Source organism: Paralichthys olivaceus, chromosome 22, assembly GCF_024713975.1.
Source record: "Paralichthys olivaceus isolate ysfri-2021 chromosome 22, ASM2471397v2, whole genome shotgun sequence".
In the NCBI taxonomy this organism is placed as follows: Eukaryota; Metazoa; Chordata; class Actinopteri; order Pleuronectiformes; family Paralichthyidae; genus Paralichthys; species Paralichthys olivaceus.
Window position 1 is genome coordinate 16,880,176 of NC_091114.1, and position 17,926 is coordinate 16,898,101.

General features: G+C 42.0%; 2 long non-coding RNA genes across 9 annotated transcripts; one reads left to right on the forward strand and one right to left on the reverse strand.

Moving 5' to 3' along the window:
• Positions 1–753: 753 nt before the first annotated feature.
• On the reverse strand, positions 754–3,113 carry LOC138406603 (uncharacterized). Its single transcript, XR_011240005.1, has 2 exons — positions 2,744–3,113; positions 754–1,996 (listed from the first exon to the last, which is right to left on the reverse strand). It is a non-coding gene; the product is annotated as an uncharacterized lncRNA (long non-coding RNA).
• A 283-nt stretch (positions 3,114–3,396) lies between these two features.
• On the forward strand, positions 3,397–16,816 carry LOC138406597 (uncharacterized). 8 transcript variants are annotated; one of them, XR_011240000.1, is made up of 24 exons: positions 3,397–3,621; positions 3,986–4,047; positions 4,646–8,257; positions 8,355–8,527; positions 8,601–8,722; positions 8,813–8,945; positions 9,041–9,179; positions 9,296–9,510; positions 9,589–11,167; positions 11,260–11,432; positions 11,521–11,617; positions 11,718–11,800; positions 11,891–11,992; positions 12,088–12,259; positions 12,353–12,469; positions 12,566–12,704; positions 12,783–14,359; positions 14,451–14,623; positions 14,712–14,991; positions 15,082–15,183; positions 15,276–15,447; positions 15,541–15,657; positions 15,754–15,991; positions 16,070–16,816. It is a non-coding gene; the product is annotated as an uncharacterized lncRNA (long non-coding RNA). The 8 variants fall into 8 exon arrangements; XR_011239999.1 differs by having other exon boundaries at positions 3,400–3,621; positions 11,521–11,800; positions 14,755–14,808; positions 14,909–14,991; XR_011239995.1 differs by having other exon boundaries at positions 3,402–3,621; positions 11,521–11,800; positions 14,712–14,808; positions 14,909–14,991.
• The last annotated feature ends 1,110 nt before the right edge of the window (positions 16,817–17,926 follow it).

Below are 17,926 nucleotides of genomic sequence, written 5' to 3' on the forward strand. Positions count from 1 at the left end.
ATGTTGATATTATCATCTCGTCAAAATAAAAGCCCACACAGACGCTGTGTTACACTCAATCTTTGGAAACTTAAATAATACTTTACAACACAAAATCCCAGTTTAATACAAACTATGGAAAAAGTTTAATCTGTTTTACACCTTGTCCACTTCACATTCACTGAAATAGAATTTAACACTTGAGTCACAAAGAAACTTCAGGCGTCAGATCAGTGAACAAAACGAGAACATTGTGTTTAAAAGCATTAAAACTAATTGGACACAAGAAGTCGATAAATTTAGGTTTCAAAGTGATTTTAAACATTTTATTTTCATGTTCCGTTTATTAACCTGACGCCTGTTTCCATCAGAAACACGCGTGGAGTAAATACGAGCCGATGTTTTTAGTGCGTGACTCATCAGAGTTTACGAATGAGTTGTGAGTTTTCAACGATCTGTTGATCATTGTTCATTAAACTCTGGAAACATCATGAGTCAGTGAGTAAATGCACCTTGATTCTATGGTCATGAAAAAAACATTTAGACTTTGTTCTCAACATGCAAGATGTACAAACAGCTCTCCTTTTTTTATTTGTACTTTTTGCTATAAAATTTCAAATTTATTCTCAATGTGCAAAGTTTAGAAAATCCCCGTGACTGCGTCTCTGACTGTGAAACAGAAAAATGAAAATGATCTTCGTCACTTTTTTTCCCTGATGTCCGACCTCACTACTCTTCTTACAGTGACGAACCGTCAACGATACTTTAAAGACTTTTTCTTCTTGTAGTTTCCCGTCAGTCGTTTCAGGACCACGAAGATCAAAGAGAACCGCGGCTGCGCTCCGCTCGCTGCCTTTGATCTCAGCAGGTCTGGCTCAGTCTTGTTACATCGACCTTTTCCAGGCTCTTCACACTTGTCTTTTATTCTGAAAAGCTGAACAAACACCTGCTGCTCACACTCATCGTCCCCACTTTGTCCTCAGAGCATGTTGTGACCCTTTAGAATCAAGCGATGAAGGGAAGTGAAGCGACACCTTGACTGTGTGTGTGTGAGGAAGGTGGGATTCATCCTGTGTTCGTCTGTGCAGTGTCCTGCTGTGGGTCGACTCTTCGTTAGCCAGTGGTGTTGCCTAACATTGTATTTCATACTGATCTCAATGTTTTTTCCTTTTTTTTAATTTATGGCTAGTGTCGATAGAGTTGTGCATTATTATGAAGAATTTTATGTTTGATTACATTGATTGTTTGATTGTACATTTAAAAGAAAATATGTAAAGATTCAATTTTGTTTTAAATTAAAAGGAGAAAAAAAAAAGTGTTTGTCGTGTGTGTGGTCCGGAAACTGTCTTCACTTGTTTTGCCTTTTCTACCTCGATATTTTTATTTGATCAGAAACAACCTAGAAAAGATTTTAGTGTTTCTCTTAATCTGAAAAAAGAAACATTTATATTTATTTATTATTTAGATATAAGAATACATAATAAATAAAATAAAATAAATACAACTTTTTTTTTTTAAACATAAAATCTTTATAAGCAGATGTAAAATTCTAGTCGTTTCCAGAACAACACGCTAACCTATGACTTTATTTGTCATGTTTCAGACGACATGCTAACCTATGACTTTATTTGTCATGTTTCAGACGACATGCTAACCTATGACTTTATTTGTCATGTTTCAGACGACATGCTAACCTATGACTTTATCTGTCATGTTTCAGACGACATGCTAACCTATGACTTTATCGCAGCAGCCTGTTGATTCTGACTTCAGCCTCTTTGTTCAGAATGTCCGTCAGGCTCAGTCAGTCTAAGTTTCATTTTAACTGGATGTATTTGTAAATTCATTTACTTCCTCCTGTAAGTCAATTGATGCATTTGTCTCATCGATGTCAACAAGCAGCAGCGTCCTCTGTCCTTCACTCAACAACAGTCAAACTACCAGAGACACTAACTGAAGCTCAGAGTCACATGTGAGGATCCGTCTCCAGGACACGAGGACAATAGATGCTGCTGAACTGAAGACATCAACACAACAACAGATTCACAACATCAGAAGAAAGTGTTAATGGTCACAGCTCCAGTTTTCTTCTTCTGTTATTTCATGTGTTTGGAAATGACTTGTGTAGTCGGTGAAGTTCTACTTATTTATCATTTTAAGGAAAAACATCAGAACACTATCACCACAGTTTTCACTTGGTCAATGAATGAAAGCTGAACCTAGTGGTGGGTTGAGGAACTGCACTGTGGTGAGTTCTTACTTGAGTGAGTTCTTAATCTCTCACAGTGCTGTTGATAACAGTCCACCTCAAGTCCCTCAACTTCTCACAGTGTTAAAACAGATCAATATATAATAAATATGAGTACTGTTTACAACAGTGGTGTGTGGAGATTATAATCACATCTAAACTGTCATATAATTACACATCTGCACTGAGTCTAATTCACTGTGAATTCATAACAGGCTAAAAAAGAGGTTGTAATCATAGACTGTATATAAAGATTGTAATAGTAATGGCGGTTATACAAGTCTGTATCACATGCAGCTTATTAATATTAACTTATTAAAATTACAATCAAATGACAAAACACAACTCTTTACTAAAGCTAGTTAACTTGCTTCAAACTTCATCAGACGTGTTAATAAACAGTAAATTACCTCAATAACATCAAAAACCACTTGAGGCCTGTAAGTATATGTGGTATGATTATGATAATAAATAAATCAATAGGTTTTGTTGTTGTAAAGTTTCAGGGTAACTTACCTCTGTTCGGTTCGATGTTAGACCGCGACCATCCCGGAGCAACAACACCGCAGCGCTGGCCGGTTAGCAGTCACAGGTAGCATGTAGCCATCTTTATATACAGTCTGTGAGCTGGAGCACAGACTGTATACAGATGGACGTAGTGTCCGTGACGTCACCCGTTGGTTTCTGACATAGACTGTATACAGATGGACGTAGTGTCCGTGACGTCACCCGTTGGTTTCTGACATAGACTGTATATAGATGGACGTAGTGTCCGTGACGTCACCCGTTGGTTTCTGAAGAGTGAAAATGAGGCTCGTAGTGGGCGTTTCACCCGGCGCCATCTTGCCGGGGCCTGACTCCTCCTAGTTCCGGGCTAACCCATATATGGGCAAAGAGGAGGCGCGCGTGTGGACGTAGGCGGGCCGAGTGAAGACTGACAACTGAGCCACGCCCACAGAGCTCCTCGTTTCCGGGTTAGCTAATGAGTCCAGCTGCGTCCAATCAGACCGGAGTGCATAAAGCAGAGTGCATACGCGCACGCGCTCCTCACTTCTCCCGCTCTTTGTCGGTGTCGCGTGTTCAGGTCACGAGCTGCGGGAAAACACGCAGAACAAAGTCAAAGTCTCCTCGTCACAGAAAACGCGACACGAAGTGAATCAAAGAACAAAGTTTGTGCTCCCGGAGGAAGACGCAGCTCGTGACGTCACACGCCGGAAACTCCACCACGACGAGCTGTTGATGGGCGCGTGCGCAGCGCTTCGTAGTTTAACGTCGTTTTTTATTTTCTCGTTATCAGAAAGTTCTTCGCGACATTTGAACGTTTTTCGTATTAAACGGTTTCATCGTGGACCCGACGCGTCGAGCACGTCCAGCTCCGCCCCTCCTCGTCACAGGTGAGCGACGTCACAGTAACCACCGCCAGGTGTGTCAGCTCGTGCCTTAGACTTTTAACTTGAACTAAAGTTTCTATCAATGATTCATCGAGGTCCAATAATACAATGCTGAGAAATCAAATTACAATCAGGTTTCAAATAATCCAAAATGAGTCCAATGAAAAAATGATGAGTTCAACATAATAAAGAGGAAATAAAACGAAGTAATTCATGTAGAATAAATGTGAATCTAATGAGAATTAGGTAGAAAAGTGGCAATGAAATATAATTAAATGTAAATTAAAGTTGATAAAATCAAGTGAATTACTTGGAGACATATTTAAAGTCTAAACAAACGTGTGTTTGTCTTTTCTTGTCTCAACAGAATCTCGGAGACGTGGTCGACTTTGTCCAACGTCTCTAACAACATGAACTTTGTCTCAAAAGGTGAGTGACCCCTGTGGACTGAAGTATGGAGGACACTTACTGCCAAAAGAAAACTACTTGTCTATGGTTCATTGACTAAACTGTGGTTTATAAATACATCAACTATTGATTTCACAGATAAAAGTCAACCTAATGTTTTATTCACGTTTTAAAATGCAGATTTCAATTAAATTGTCAATCTTTCTGTTGACTTGTTTAATGAATTGTTCAGTAAAAGTTTCCTGTCACAAGAGAAACAAGAAAAATGTAAATATAGGATTCAGATTATCTTCATTGTTTCACACTTGATGTAATATAATAAATAATTTAGCTTATTGAGTAATTGTTTAATACTCGACATGTTTTTGTGCGTTCATCTTCATTTGTGAAAATTCAAGTCTAAATTTTAAACGTTAAAATGGTTCTCAAGTTGAATTTGATGAAAAATCTGTAATTGGAGATAAATCGGATGTTTTCAGATTTAATTCTCATTTAGTTTTTTCACATTTATTCTCTTTTACAAAAAGCAGCGACACATTATATTTTAAAACTAAAGTTCCCATGATTATATAAACGATGAAGATTAGAATCTGACGGGTTTCTTGTGTTTTTCTTTCAGGTCGATCTTCAGGAGGATCATCAAACAGTAGGACTCATTTCTCTTGAATCTGATTGAAATGTTTTCATCATGGCCGCCGTGTCATGCCATCTCTTCTATTTCTCTGTCAACACGTTCATTTGCCGTCCGTCCGATCATCTTTCTTCTCGTCTCTCTCCGAGTTGTGCAGCTGGTCTGCAGGTTCGACATGGAGCTGTAACCTAGTAGGGCATCTAGTGGTGGTTTGGAGTACTGCAGCATTAGTGTGTTTTAGTTGTGCAGAAAGGAAAAGTCTGGTTCTGGTAGATTTGTGTTGTTTGGACCTGCTGAGCTCGTGATGTGGGTGAATCGGATGTTTCACTTCAGGGCTGAATGTGTTTGTGTGCGGGAGTTGTGGCCCGGTTTCTCCAAAATGGCCGCCGTGCCATGGCTTTAAATTTGTCAATGAGCTCGATGAAATGTTTGACAAACTTTTCCTTTTTAGGTTTATCAACGACGGGTGAGTCCATATTTAAAGTTTTCTCTCTCGGACGGCCGCCGTGTCGGCGTCCCCTCTGTTCTCTTTAGACAGATTAGTTTTTTTATTTTATAGAACAGGGGAATAAAAACTTGTGTGTCCTTGACTTGAATTGAAACGTGTGTTTAGAGATGAGGGTTGAACAGATGAGAACAGGGTTTCTGAGAACGATGTTGGAATAACAAACTTTCTGCTTTCCACAGGATTAAAAGCAAAACTATTTGAGTTTCCACCCAAATCATTGCTCCGATAATCAGTTGTCAACTTTAAAACATTTTGTCTATTAATTAACATGGTTTAAACTGTATTTATTTAGTGTTTAAAAAAACAAGTATTACCTTAAAACTAAGATTGTTTCTACAGTCTGACAAAAAATCTTTGTAAAACTTGTGTCTAGACAAGTATAAGTCTGTTTCCCTTGTGATGCTCGTCATCGTCCGTCCAGCGTGGCCGTCACTCTCGTCGTGCATTTTGTTCCTGTTCATTTCCAACAATAGATCCTGATGGATCTACCCAGCAGTAAGTGCTTCTTGTTCTTTATGGGCTGTGGTTTTGCTTGGCCACCGTGCCATGACTGCGTCTCAATTTCTCCATTTGTTAACGAAGAGGACCACACCTGCTTGCGCGCCCGTCCAAAATAGTTACATGCGCGTCCGTTAAAACATTTCCCCTTGTGGACCAACAAGTAAGTACCTCACTTGTTTTTCCCGCCTGGCCATCGTGCCATGGCAGAGCCTTTTCCGCAGCCTCAGAGCCAATCTGTCCTCTTGGCATGGCCGCCGTGTCACGACTGCTTTCCCCGGCCCCCGTGCCGATCTGTCATCTATCATGGCTGCTGTGCCATTGCCGTCCGTTTAAAAATTCGCATGTCAGTCAAGGCGTATGTCCGTCCAACCGTAAGTTAATTAACCAGGATAAAAACCAGAACTAAACAATTTTCTTAAAGTGTAATCAAACTTAATTAAAACGTGAGCGGAGCATTTAGATTTTTCTGACCTGTTTGTTGCAGCTGCAGGGATGGGAGGAGACTTTCAGAGAAACTGGATCTTGTCTGTGGAAGGAAATACACTGATTCTAGAGTTTGGTTGGCTAGTGATCTGTTGGTTTGTCTGAGAACTGATTCAGTAACCTGGTTAGTTTCTGTAGTGTGACTCAGTCTCTGTATTGAAGCTGCTCTATCGTGGTGATTTCATTCGTGGAAGCTTGACTTCTGGGATTCACGTTGTCTCAACTTGTGTTATGTGGACAAACCTTGTAACTAAAAGGTTTGTAATCGTTTTGTTCTTTTTAACGTCTTAGTTGCATTTCAGCTCTTGTGCGTCCCCGGGGCCAAAAACATGAGCCACCAGCTGAATGGCCTAATGGGATTGTATGGTATGTCTGAAATGTATTTTGGATGAAGAGGTTGCATCCGAACCTCCTGTACACATCTTCTAACATCTGCTCACTGTTGTCTTTGCTGTTCATTATTTGTAACTTTCTAGAATTGACAATCTGACATTGATGCAAACTTTATTCCACGGTTGACGAGCTCGGTGAGTCACCTGGGACAATGTTTAATCCAACATCCAAGTTTGTTGCATGAGAAACGGTGATGACCTGGTTTTCTGGGCAAAGTTCTTCCTCTGCTGCTGATTCTGTTGCCTCTTCCTGAACTTTCTCTCTGCTTCAACCCTCATTCGACTTCACATGGGAACAGTCCCTCTTCTTTGTCCCCATGTCTCAGCGTCTCTTTATGTGGCCTCTCGAAGTTCACTGCTGCCGTCACACCTGCGAAAGGAAGTGGTTTTCTTAATTCAGCATGACTGTTTTCACGTGTCTGGTTAGACGTGTCTCTCGACCACTGACAGAGCAGACGACTTCAAATGCTTGATCCAAATTTATCCAAAGGCTACAACAGACGAATCTGTTTACAAGTCACTGTAAAGTTAGACATTCTGACATGGTTCCATGTCGTTAGCACCATTTTTGAGGGACTGTAACCCAACCCTCAGTCTGTACAACAGCTTGCAGGCTGTTTTTGGAAATCAGTGAGGATTTAATGAGTTGGGTTTCCGTATCTACAGAGAACAAGGTCAATTGAGTCGACTCGTATAAGAAGGTAAGGATGTTCTCCTTCCCCTTCTTCTCTGTATTTGAGGAAGTCTGATCATGGAGCCTTACAGATTTTTGCCAGTTTCCAAAACCAGACAAGGATCCATCTGGTTTTGGGGATACATTGGCATAACAATTAGCTTAGATAATTGAGAACATGGTAAAGAATTGCATAAGAGCAAAATACACCATGACCACTTGTAGACGGTGAGTCTAAAGCATTTGAATGAATCAGGATCAAGCACTTCTAGTCGTCTGCTTCGTTACTGATCTTTTGCCACGTCTGACCAAACACATGAAAACAGTCACGCTGAGCTGGGAGACGACTCCTTTTGTAGACGTGACAACAGCAGTGAATGTCGGAAGGCTGCATGAAGAGACGCTGAGACATGGGGACAAAGATGTGGGATCGTCTCTATGCAAAGTCAAATGAGGGTTGAAGCAGAGAGAAGCTTCAGAGAGAAGCTACAGAATCTGTAGCAGAAGAAGAACTCTGCAGAGCTGGCCGACTGAGGTGAGTGTCAGATGTCAGATTGTTGATTTTGCAAAGTTGCAATGATGCATATCACAGAAAACGGTTTGCCTATGTTGAAGTGTGGGGTGGGAGGGGTGTGATGCAATCCCACCATCTGAAGGATGCAGTCAGGCAGAGCGGTTGAAAGTGGTAGTGGTGGTAGTAGAGGTAGTAAAAGTACATGGAGCCACTGGAGTATTTGAAGGAGCAACTAGTGAGGACCAGGATTATTGAAGACTTTCTACTTGTGTCTTCTTACAAGTTTTGGTTTGTGGACAGAGAAGACGTCATGTATGTGCCTGTTAGTTAGGGTCCATTTGTCTCCTGTATTGTCATGGAAGCCCCCACATTAAATTCTCTACTATATAAAGTATAGGTTAAACTCAGTCTTCATTGAAAGGACAGTGTGGAAACAGGCAGGGTGAGAAAGGGGATGCTGGCAATGGACCAGGCTGGATTTGAACCTCAAACCGCTGTGATGAGGATGTGTCCTCCAGCACTCCAACAGGTGAGCTACTGTCCCCCCTCCCCCCAAAAAATATGGTAAATGACCAGGAAAATGCAGAGAATATATCTAACTGTAGGTTTTGTTGAAATATTTGCAGAACACGCCACATGATGATGTGAGCCACAGTGTTTCCTGTGCCAAGAGAGAAACCAACAAAGTGTTCATGACGACTGAAGAAGACGCCAACAGACTAACAACCCTCCCCAAGGATGAAGATGGCCAAGATGGACTCTTCCTGTCTTGATGCCTTCTGACCCTGGATATCATCAGGTATGTCCTTACCTGAGTTTAAAAAGACTGTTGCACCTTCAGCCACAAATCTTAATCCTACCCACTACAACAGAAATCTACTGAGACATGACTGAAGAACTGTCCCCATCAGAGACTGAGGAGACATTGGATGAAGAAGGTCAAAATGGACCCAACCCTCTTGACGAAGACCCTTTGTCCCAGGATGTCTTTAGGGTTTGTCATTTTCAGATCAACTTCTGTTTAAACCTTGCTTGTTTTATACTTGTGCTAATTTTCTTCTTTGTCACTTGTTGAATTTTAAAGCTGGACTGCTGTGGCCTGACGGTGCCTCTGTGCCACGATGAAGACTACCAATGTGGACCCCTCCCTTCTCGAAGACAGCCACGGTGGACCCCTCCCTCCTTGATGATGACCCTTTGCCCCAGGTTGTCTTGAGGTATGTCCTTTTAAAAATAATGGACTTCTATTTTAACTGTCCCTGTTTTATTATCATGCCAATTGTTTTTCTTTGTGACATGTTAAACCTTAAAGCTTGAATGGTGTGACCTGACGAGGCCTCAGTGGACCAGGATGAAGACTGCCACGACGGACCAACCCTCCTTGATGAAGATGTCCACGACAGACCAACCCTCCTTGATGAAGATGACCCTTTTCCCCTGGCTGTCTTGAGGTATGTCCTTTAAAAATGATCAACTTCTGTTTAAACCTTGCTTGTTTTATACTTGTGCTAATTTTCTTCTTTGTCACTTGTTCAATTTTAAAACTGGACTGTTGTGGCCTGACGAGGCCACAGTGGACCAGGATGAAGACTGCCACAATGGAGCAACTCTCCTTGATGAAGATGTCCACGACGGACCAACCCTCCTTGATGAAGATGTCCACAATGGACCAACCCTCCTTGATGAAGATGTCCACAATGGACCAACCCTCCTTGATGAAGATGTCCACGACGGACCAACCCTCCTTGATGAAGATGACCCTTTGCCCCAGGATGTTTTGAGGTATGTCCTTAAAAATGATCAACTTCTGTTTAAACTGTCCCTGTTTTGTACTTAGGCTAATTGTTTTTCTTTGTCTAGTGTTGAACCTTAAAGCTGGAAGTCTGTGGCTTGTCCTGAGCATTAAAAGTCCTGTAGACTGCCCCGACCTCCAGACCTGACCTCCAACTGGAACAAGTCCCCCAAAGGACATGGTCAACCGTCCAGTTTAATGAAGACTTTGCCACCTGTGTGTGGTGGGGGGGGGGGGGTTCAGAGTCAGGGTCACACTTTGAGCATGAAAGAGAATTCAAAGTCCTAAAAGTCAGTAATTCTAATTGTAGGTTGTTTTTTTTTGTTGGATAATCACTGAAGAAAATCTGTTGGCGACACATTGGTTCTTTATAAGTTGTTGAACGTAGTTATACTGACGATGAGTTGATGGTTTTTTTACCTCGTACGTTAATCAACCTGAGATGACAGAATCCTCTGAACAGTATTTCTTCATCACAGGAACTCTCCAGGTTTTGCTAATGGTTGACTTTATTGGTTTTTGATCGTTTTACTTTGATTTGATAACGATTCATTTTAACAGTCATCGTTTGTTCAGCCCATCGATAATGTAAAAAAGATTCAGTCTTCATTGGCATCAGACTGTTTGCTGTCAAACGATGAATCACACGTTGAATATCTGCTCATTGACTTTGGCCTGGTTCCGTTGTATTCAATCCGGAGGTACATGGGCCAGTTTGACAGTTGTTTAGATTTCACCACCTAAATTAAATAAAGTGTTTGTAATAACTGGATGAAGTTTAAAGCTGCCTTGTCTCATTCTGCCAAGTTTAATTCTGACTGGAGACTCAAGTTGAACCTTTGTGTTCAATAGGTTTAGTTTTTCATTATCATGATGGGAGGCCTCCCAGCAGGGGAATTTAACCCACCCCTGCAGATCGTTATGACTCTTGCGTACGTCAACGGTAATCAGTGATGCAGGGACACTTCTGGACAGTTTCATACATGGGATTGTCTTCACTCTGTAGGAAGGGACAGGACAGGAGCGCGTTTGGGAGGAACTAAACTTGGCAGAGAGACAACTCATTTAAACTTGATTATAATTCATGACTCAATTGAAGTGAACCAGGTTGATGCCAGGTTCTCCTGAGGTACCAGCTATTGACGTATCTCCAACTAAAGCATTCTACTGTGGGCTGAATTCTAGATGTCTTGCTCAATGTATTTGTTTATATAGGATAAGTACAATAGGATCTTGGTTTTGTGGCTGTAGATTGGTGTTTAAGTGCCCTCTTGTGGCAGAAGTATGCAGCTGCAGTATTAAGTACATTGATTTCATTCGTGGAAGCTTGACTTCTGGGATTCACGTTGTCTCAACTTGTGTTATGTGGACAAACCTTGTAACTAAGAGGTTTGTAATCGTTTTGTTCTTTTTAGCGCTTTAGTTGCATTTCAGCTCTTGTGCGTCCCCGGGGCCAAAAACAAAGAGCCACCAGCTGAATGGCCACATTAAATTCTCTACTATATAAAGTATAGGATAAACTTAGTCTTCATTGAAAGGACAGTGTGGAAACAGGCAGGGTGAGAAAGGGGATGCTGGCAATGTACCAGGCTGGATTTGAACCTCAGACCAGCTGTGATGAGGATGTGTCCTCCAGCACTCCAACAGGTGAGCTACTGCCCCCCCCACCAAAATATGATAAATGACCAGGAAAATGCAGAGAATATATCTAACTGTAGTTTTTGTTGAAATATTTGCAGAACACGCCACATGATGATGTGAGCCACAGTGTTTCCTGTGCCAAGAGAGAAACCAACAAAGTGTTCATGACGACTGAAGAAGACGCCAACGGACTAGCAACCCTCCCCCAGGACGAAGACGGCCAAGATGGACTCTTCCTGTCTTGATGCCTTCTGACCCTGGATATCATCAGGTATGTCCTTACAGATTATTCACATCTGTTTCAACTGGTCTTAAACTGACGCTACTTGTTGTTCTGTGTCACATGTTCAACCTTAAAGCTGTGACCTGACCTGAGATCCCTGCGTACTGTCCTTCCTCCAGAACTCCACCTCCACATAACTTGACAAACCACAGGATGTGGTCAACACAAATTCTGCAAGTTTAAAAAGACTGTTGCACCTTCAGCCACAAATCTTAATCCTACTCACTACAACAGAAATCTACTGAGACATGACTGAAGAACTGTCCCCATCAGAGACTGAGGAGACATTGGATGAAGAAGGTCAAAATGGACCCAACCCTCTTGACGAAGACCCTTTGTCCCAGGATGTCTCTAGGGTTTGTCCTTTTCAGATCAACTTCTGTTTAAACTTCACTTGTTTTATACTTGTGCTAATTTTCTTCTTTGTCACTTGTTCAATTTTAAAGCTGGACTGCTGTGGCCTGACGGTGCCTCTGTGCCACGATGAAGACTACCAATGTGGACCCCTCCCTCCTTGATGATGACCCTTTGCCCCAGGTTGTCTTGAGGTATATCCTTTTAAAAATGATGGACTTCTATTTTAACTGTCCCTGTTTTATTATCATGCCAATTGTTTTTCTTTGTGACATGTTAAACCTTAAAGCTTGAATGGTTTGACCTGACGAGGCCTCAGTGGACCAGGATGAAGACTGCCCTAATGGATCAACCCTCCTTGATGAAGATGTCCACAATGGACCAACCCTGCTTGATGAAGATGTCCACAATGGACCAACCCTCCTTGATGAAGATGACCCTTTGCCCCTGGATGTCTTGAGGTATGTCTTTTAAAAATGATCAACTTCTGTTTAAACCTTGCTTGTTTTATACTTGTGCTAATTTTCTTCTTTGTCACTTCTTCAATTTTAAAGCTGGACTGCTGTGGTCTGACGGTGAAGACTACCAATGTGGACCCCTCCCTCCTCGAAGACAGCCCCGGCGGACCCCTCCCTCCTTGATGATGACCCTTTGCTCCAGGTTGTCTTGAGGTATGTCATTTTAAAAATTGATGGACTTCTATTTTAACTGTCCCTGTTTTATTATCATGCCAATTGTTTTTCTTTGTGACATGTTAAACCTTAAAGCTTGAATGGTGTGAGCTGACGAGGCCTCAGTGGACCAGGATGAAGACTGCCACAATGGACCAACTCTCCTAGATGAAGATGTCCACGACAGACCAACCCTCCTTGATGAAGACGACCCTTTGCCCCAGGATGTTTTGAGGTATGTCCTTAAAAATGATCAACTTCTGTTTAAACTGTCCCTGTTTTGTACTTAGGCTAATTGTTTTTCTTTGTCTAGTGTTGAACCTTAAAGCTGGAAGTCTGTGGCTTGTCCTGAGCATAAAAAGTCCTGTAGACTGCCAAGACCTCCCGACCTGACCTCCAACTGGAACAAGTCCCCCAAAGGACATGGTCAACCGTCCAGTTTAATGAAGACTTTGCCACCTGTGTGTGGTGGGGGGGGGGGGTTCAGAGTCAGGGTCACACTTTGAGCATTAAAGAGAATTCAAAGTCCTAAAAGTCAGTAATTCTAATTGTAGGTTGTTTTTTTTTGTTGGATAATCACTGAAGAAAATCTGTTGGCGACACATTGGTTCTTTATAAGTTGTTGAACGTAGTTATACTGACGATGAGTTGATGGTTTTCTACCTCGTACGTTAATCAACCTGAGATGAAAGAATCCTCTGAACAGTATTTCTTCATCACAGGAACTCTCCAGGTTTTGCTAATGGTTGACTTTATTGGTTTTTGATCGTTTTACTTTGATTTGATAATGATTCATTTTAACAGTCATTGTTTGTTCAGCCCATCGATAATGTAAAAAAGATTCAGTCTTCATTGGCATCAGACTGTTTGCTGTCAAACGATGAATCACACGTTGAATATCTGCTCATTGACTTTGGCCTGGTTCCGTTGTATTCAATCCGGAGGTACATGGGCCAGTTTGACAGTCGTTTAGATTTCACCACCTAAATTAAATAAAGTGTTTGTAATAACTGGATGAAGTTTAAAGCTGCCTTGTCTCATTCTGCCAAGTTTAATTCTGACTGGAGACTCAAGTTGAACCTTTGTGTTCAATAGGTTTAGTTTTTCATTATCATGATGGGAGGCCTCCCAGCAGGGGAATTTAACCCACCCCTGCAGATCGTTATGACTCTTGCGTACGTCAACGGTAATCAGTGATGCAGGGACACTTCTGGACAGTTTCATACATGGGATTGTCTTCACTCTGTAGGAAGGGACAGGACAGGAGCGCGTTTGGGAGGAACTAAACTTGGCAGAGAGACAACTCATTTAAACTTGATTATAATTCATGACTCAATTGAAGTGAACCAGGTTGACGCCAGGTTCTCCTGAGGTACCAGCTATTGACGTATCTCCAACTAAAGCATTCTACTGTGGGCTGAATTCTAGATGTCTTGTTCAATGTATTTGTTTATATAGGATAAGTACAATAGGATCTTGGTTTTGTGGCTGTAGATTGGTGTTTAAGTGCCCTCTTGTGGCAGAAGTATGCAGCTGCAGTATTAAGTACATTGATTTCATTCTTGGGAAGCTTGACTTCTGGGATTCACGTTGTCTCAACTTGTGTTATGTGGACAAACCTTGTAACTAAAAGGTTTATAATCGTTTTGTTCTTTTTAGTGCTTTAGTTACATTTCAGCTCTTGTGTGTCCCCGGGGCCAAAAACGAGGAGCCACCAGCTGAATGGCCACATTAAATTCTCTACTATATAAAGTATAGGTTAAACTCAGTCTTCATTGAAAGGACAGTGTGGAAACAGGCAGGGTGAGAAAGGGGATGCTGGCAATGGACCAGGCTGGATTTGAACCTCAGACTGCTGTGATGAGGATGTGCCCTCCAGCACTCCAACAGGTGAGCTACTGCCCCCTCCACCAAAATATGATAAATGACCAGGAAAATGCAGAGAATATATCTAACTGTAGTTTTGTTGAAATATTTGCAGAACACGCCACATGATGATGTGAGCCACAGTGTTTCCTGTACCAAGAGAGAAACCAACAAAGTGTTCATGGCGACTGAAGAAGATGCCAACGGACTAACAACCCTCCCCCGGGATGAAGACGGCCAAGATAGACCCTTCCTGTCTTGATGCCTTCTGACCCTGGATATCATCAGGTATGTCCTTACAGATTATTCACATCTGTTTCAACTGGTCTTAAACTGACGCTAATTGTTGTTCTGTGTCACATGTTCAACCTTAAAGCTGTGACCTGACCTGAGATCCCTGCGTACTGTCCTTCCTCCAGAACTCCGCCTCCACATAACTCGACAAACCACAGGATGTGGTCAACACAAATTCTGCAAGTTTAAAAAGACTGTTGCACCTTCAGCCACAAATCTTAATCCTACTCACTACAACAGAAATCTACTGAGACATGACTGAAGAACTGTCCCCATCAGAGACTGAGGAGACCTTGAATGAAGAAGGTCAAAATGGACCCAACCCTCTTGACGAAGACCCTTTGTCCCAGGATGTCTCTAGGGTTTGTCCTTTTCAGATCAACTTCTGTTTAAACTTTGCTTGTTTTATACTTGTGCTAATTTTCTTCTTTGTCACTTGTTCAATTTTAAAGCTGGACTGCTGTGGCCTGACGGTGCCTCTGTGCCACGATGAAGACTACCAATGTGGACCCCTCCCTCCTTGATGATGACCCTTTGCCCCAGGTTGTCTTGAGGTATATCCTTTTAAAAATGGACTTCTATTTTAACTGTCCCTGTTTTATTATCATGCCAATTGTTTTTCTTTGTGACATGTTAAACCTTAAAGCTTGAATGGTTTGACCTGACGAGGCCTCAGTGGACCAGGATGAAGACTGCCCTAATGGATCAACCCTCCTTGATGAAGATGTCCACAATGGACCAACCCTGCTTGATGAAGATGTCCACAATGGACCAACCCTCCTTGATGAAGATGACCCTTTGCCCCTGGATGTCTTGAGGTATGTCTTTTAAAAATGATCAACTTCTGTTTAAACCTTGCTTGTTTTATACTTGTGCTAATTTTCTTCTTTGTCACTTGTTCAATTTTAAAGCTGGACTGCTGTGGTCTGACGGTGAAGACTACCAATGTGGACCCCTCCCTCCTCGAAGACAGCCCCGGCGGACCCCTCCCTCCTTGATGATGACCCTTTGCTCCAGGTTGTCTTGAGGTATGTCATTTTAAAAATTGATGGACTTCTATTTTAACTGTCCCTGTTTTATTATCATGCCAATTGTATTTCTTTGTGACATGTTAAACCTTAAAGCTTGAATGGTGTGAGCTGACGAGGCCTCAGTGGACCAGGATGAAGACTGCCCCAATGGACCAACTCTCCTAGATGAAGATGTCCACGACAGACCAACCCTCCTTGATGAAGATGTCCACGACGGACCAACCCTCCTTGATGAAGATGTCCACAACGGACCAACCCTCCTTGATGAAGACTGCCACAATGGACCAACCCTCCTTGATGAAGATGACCCTTTGCCCCAGGATGTTTTGAGGTATGTCCTTAAAAATGATCAACTTCTGTTTAAACTGTCCCTGTTTTGTACTTAGGCTAATTGTTTTTCTTTGTCTAGTGTTGAACCTTAAAGCTGGAAGTCTGTGGCTTGTCCTGAGCATTAAAAGTCCTGTAGACTGCCACGACCTCCCGACCTGACCTCCAACTGGAACAAGTCCCCCAAAGGACATGGTCAACCGTCCAGTTTAATGAAGACTTTGCCACCTGTGTGTGGTGGGGGGGGTTCAGAGTCAGGGTCACACTTTGAGCATGAAAGAGAATTCAAAGTCCTAAAAGTCAGTAATTCTAATTGTCCGTTGTTTTTTTTTGTTGGATAATCACTGAAGAAAATCTGTTGGCGACACATTGGTTCTTTATAAGTTGTTGAACGTAGTTATACTGACGATGAGTTGATGGTTTTTTTACCTCGTACGTTAATCAACCTGAGATGAAAGAATCCTCTGAACAGTATTTCTTCATCACAGGAACTCTCCAGGTTTTGCTAATGGTTGATTTTATTGGATTTTGATCGTTTTACTTTGATTTGATAATGATTCATTTTAACAGTCATCGTTTGTTCAGCCCATCGATAATGTAAAAAAGATTCAGTCTTCATTGGCATCAGACTGTTTGTTGTCAAACGATGAATCACACGTTGAATATCTGCTCATTGACTTTGGCCTGGTTCCGTTGTATTCAATCCGGAGGTACATGGGCCAGTTTGACAGTTGTTTAGATTTCACCACCTAAATTAAATAAAGTGTTTGTAATAACTGGATGAAGTTTAAAGCTGCCTTGTCTCATTCTGCCAAGTTTAATTCTGACTGGAGACTCAAGTTGAACCTTTGTGTTCAATAGGTTTAGTTTTTCATTATCATGATGGGAGGCCTCCCAGCAGGGGAATTTAACCCACCCCTGCAGATCGTTATGACTCTTGCGTACGTCAACGGTAATCAGTGATGCAGGGACACTTCTGGACAGTTTCATACATGGGGTTGTCTTCACTCTGTAGGAAGGGACAGGACAGGAGCGCGTTTGGGAGGAACTAAACTTGGCAGAGAGACAACTCATTTAAACTTGATTATAATTCATGACTCAATTGAAGTGAACCAGGTTGACACCAGGTTCTCCTGAGGTACCAGCTGTTGACGTATCTCCAACTAAAGCATTCTACTGTGGGCTGAATTCTAGATGTCTTGCTCAATGTATTTGTTTATATAGGATAAGTACAAGAGGATCTTGGTTTTGTGGCTGTAGATTGGTGTTTAAGTGCCCTCTTGTGGCAGAAGTATGCAGCTGCAGTATTAAGTACATTGATTTCATTCGTGGAAGCTTGACTTCTGGGATTCACGTTGTCTCAACTTGTGTTATGTGGACAAACCTTGTAACTAAAAGGTTTGTAATCGTTTTGTTCTTTTTAGCGCTTTAGTTGCATTTCAGCTCTTGTGCGTCCCCGGGGCCAAAAACATGAGCCACCAGCTGAATGGCCTCCTGTAACCTCCTGTACACATCTTCTAACATCTGCTCACTGTTGTCTTTGCTGTTCATTATTTGTAACTTTCTAGAATTGACAATCTGACATTGATGCAAACTTTATTCCACGGTTGACGAGCTCGGTGAGTCACCTGGGACAATGTTTAATCCAACATCCAAGTTTGTTGCATGAGAAACGGTGATGACCTGGTTTTCTGGGCAGAGTTCTTCCTCTGCTGCTGATTCTTTTGCCTCTTCCTGAACTTTCTCTCTGCTTCAACCCTCATTCGACTTCACATGGGAACAGTCCCTCTTCTTTGTCCCCATGTCTCAGCGTCTCTTTATGTGGCCTCTCGAAGTTCACTGCTGCCGTCACACCTGCGAAAGGAAGTGGTTTTCTTAATTCAGCATGACTGTTTTCACGTGTCTGGTTAGACGTGTCTCTCGACCACTGACAGAGCAG